Consider the following 3,225-nt stretch of genomic DNA (forward strand, 5'->3'; position numbering starts at 1 on the left):
ATTATTATTATTATTATTATTATTATTATTATTATATATAGGAGTGGCTGTGTGGTAAGTAGCTTGCTTACCAACCACATGGTCCCGGGTTCAGTCCCACTGCGTGGCATCTTGGGCAAGTGTCTTCTACTATAGCCTCGGGCCGACCAATGCCTTGTGAGTGGATTTGGTAGACGGAAACTGAAAAAGCCCGTCGTGTATATATATGTATATATGTGTGTGTGTGTGTTTGTCCCCCTCACCAACATCGCTTGACAACCGATGGTGGTGTGTTTACGGCAAAAGTGTCCGATAGTATAAGTACTAGGCTTACAAAGAATAAGTCCTGGGGTCGATTTGCTCGACTAAAGCAGTGCTCCAGCACGGCCGCAGTCAAATGACTGAAACAAGTAAAAGAGTAAAGAGTGTACATACATATATATATATATATATATATATATAAAGAGGGAGAGAGAGAGAGAGAGAGAGAGAGAGAGAGAGAGAGAGAGAGAGAGAGAGAGAGAGAGAGAAAGAGAGTGAGAGAGAGAGAGAGTTGAAGCCTTATACCAGAAAAATGCTAAACAGCAGTGTAAATAGATAGAATTATGGTCTATTGGTTTGATAACTACAACATATCAGCATTTGATAATTACTGTTCATTTCTTTTTGTGACTTTATATCGTAAGCTTTTCCCAAAGTATTTACTATGTTATAAACTGTTTTTGTCTTCTGCTACAAACGCTTAACATAGTTAGATGTCGTATGGTAGCATATCACGTCAAACACATACATACATACATACATACATACATACATACATACATACATACATACATTCAAATATGTTTTTCTATTGTTGCATTTGATCAAAGCTGATTATTTAGAAATTAGAACAACATTTTGTGTCATCGTTATTGCTTGACTAATCTTGTTATTCATTTTCCCGTTGGTTTCGCTATATAACCGACGTTTCTGCGTAAGCTATAATATTCAAAAGCTACTCTGATCAAATATATACCAGTTATAGATCCAAAATTATGCCATGAGATCTAGTTAAAGATTTTGTTTACGTTCATTAACAACAATGTTATTTGCATTTATTAACATTTTATTACATTATATTGCATTTTCTGCAAAGTTTGGGTTTGTATAGCAACTATCATAATATATTTCTTGTGACCTTTGTATTTCATTCAGAAACGAAAAAGAACTCTGGGGAAACACTCGTGAAAACCTTTCATTCTCATCATTCAGTGAATTCCTATGTTCAAATTAAGTTGTATACTCTGTAGTCATGCAGTTTATACTTTCTTTAAACTTTTTTACCCATTTTTACAAAAGGTTCGTTTTTTTTTAGGAGACAGTCTTATCGTCATCTTTATTCAACTTGCAGATTCCTCAAGCTATAAGCCACGAGATGGTTTGTATTACGCCAGAGTCATAAAATCATCTCTTTGATTACTTAATTTTTCGTTTCAAATGCAACTATTGATTTTGGCAGAGGTATGATGGAACATTCAATTACAATGACAGCAATATTTGTCTGGTATTCATTTTATCGACCCTTGTAGGGCGAAAGGGTAAATATAAGGCGTCGAAATTCTGCACTGCCCTTTTTACAAACTTGCTTAAATACAGTGTTGTTTTGAGGGTTGTTTTATGGTCAATTGAATTTATTGCAATGTATTACTTGTATTTATATTATTGAATCCAGAAACGCAAAACGCAGAATCGACTGTTTCAAGGATTGAATCCAAAATGATTAAAAGAATACATCAAATAGTATATACTATCTCGTGGATGAAACAACTGAGTTTGTACCGTCTACCCCATGCCAACATTTGCCCTCCAGGTAAAATTTGCACATCCTCGTCTTCAATCCAATTTTTTTCTCTCTTCGAGAGCTGCGGATTGTGTGTGTGTGAGTGTGTGTGTGCGCGCGTGTGTGTGTGTGTGTGTGTGTGTGTGTGTCATTATTATATATATTATGGGTCTCTTTTGCTGAACCGATATGTTACAGGGACGTGAAAACACCAACATCGGTTGTCAAGCGATGGTGGAGGGACAAATACAAACAAACAAACACATACGCATACACACACATACACACACACACGCACACACACACACACACATACACACACACACACACATGTATATATATATATATATATATATATACGACGGGCTTCTCTCAGCTTCTGTCTACCAAATCCACTCACAAGCCTTTGGACTCAAATAGTCGATGTACATATATATATATATATATATATATATATATATATATATATATATATATATATATATATATATATATATATATACCCATATGAAAGAAGTGTACTTCAAGTTAATTTCACAACTGTCAATAAACATTCTCTTCCGCCAGATATATTTAAAAAAAGACAACGCCAACGCATATCAAAACAAAGGGTTTTTCTTTTCTTTTCTTCTATGAAGCAATACACAATAATTACATGTATGAATATTTTGAGTTGCATATTTCGTATGAATCAGAAAAATCGAGAAACATCATTTCTCTTTTAACCAACCTGATAACATCTACAATGTCGTTCAAATTCCGAGACAAAAGAATTGAATCTGACAATCATTTGTCAGATTCAAAGAGATTAAAACAAAAGAGAAGATGAAATTAGAAAATCCATCTACAAATAAGTAAAACTATTATTAAGAATTACACCAAAATCCAGAAATCAGAAGCAATTTCTTGTTCACATGACATTTACAAACGTCACTGAAAAGAGAGTTATTTCTATTGACATTAGCAGCACATCCGATCATAACAGTTCGCGACCCCTCTCGTAAAGTTACCCGCATGTGGTAGTCGCTATATAGGTGTTTCCTATTTCTAATTTCTGGAATTGGAAGTTTCCTCTCAGACTACTTTGTTGCACTCTCTACCGTAGATTCTATCAACTCGTAAGTAATAGGGTTTCGTTATGTTAACTTGTACACCGTTGCCCTCACTAGAGCATGCCCTGTCACTCCGAACAAGCTGTCAAGTTGGCTTGAACGTCCCTAAGATACTACCACTGTTCATATCAAGGCAAAACACAAAACTACAATGCCAGAGCTAATGAAGAGGAACGATATACATGCTTCGTACTGTTGTTATTATTATTATTATTATTATTATTATTATTATTATTATTATTATTATTATTATTATTATTATTATTATTATTATTATTATTATTATTATTATTATTATTATTATTATTATTA

At 33.8% G+C, this 3,225-nt stretch overlaps 1 protein-coding gene across 1 annotated transcript in view; it reads right to left on the reverse strand.

Annotated features, from left to right (window-relative positions):
• LOC106868399 (peroxisome proliferator-activated receptor gamma) overlaps positions 1 to 3,225 on the reverse strand; it is a 519,155-nt gene that overhangs the window by 316,531 nt on the left and 199,399 nt on the right. The window lies entirely within an intron of this gene.

Source organism: Octopus bimaculoides, chromosome 1 (genome assembly GCF_001194135.2).
Source record: "Octopus bimaculoides isolate UCB-OBI-ISO-001 chromosome 1, ASM119413v2, whole genome shotgun sequence".
Lineage (NCBI taxonomy): Eukaryota > Metazoa > Mollusca > Cephalopoda > Octopoda > Octopodidae > Octopus > Octopus bimaculoides.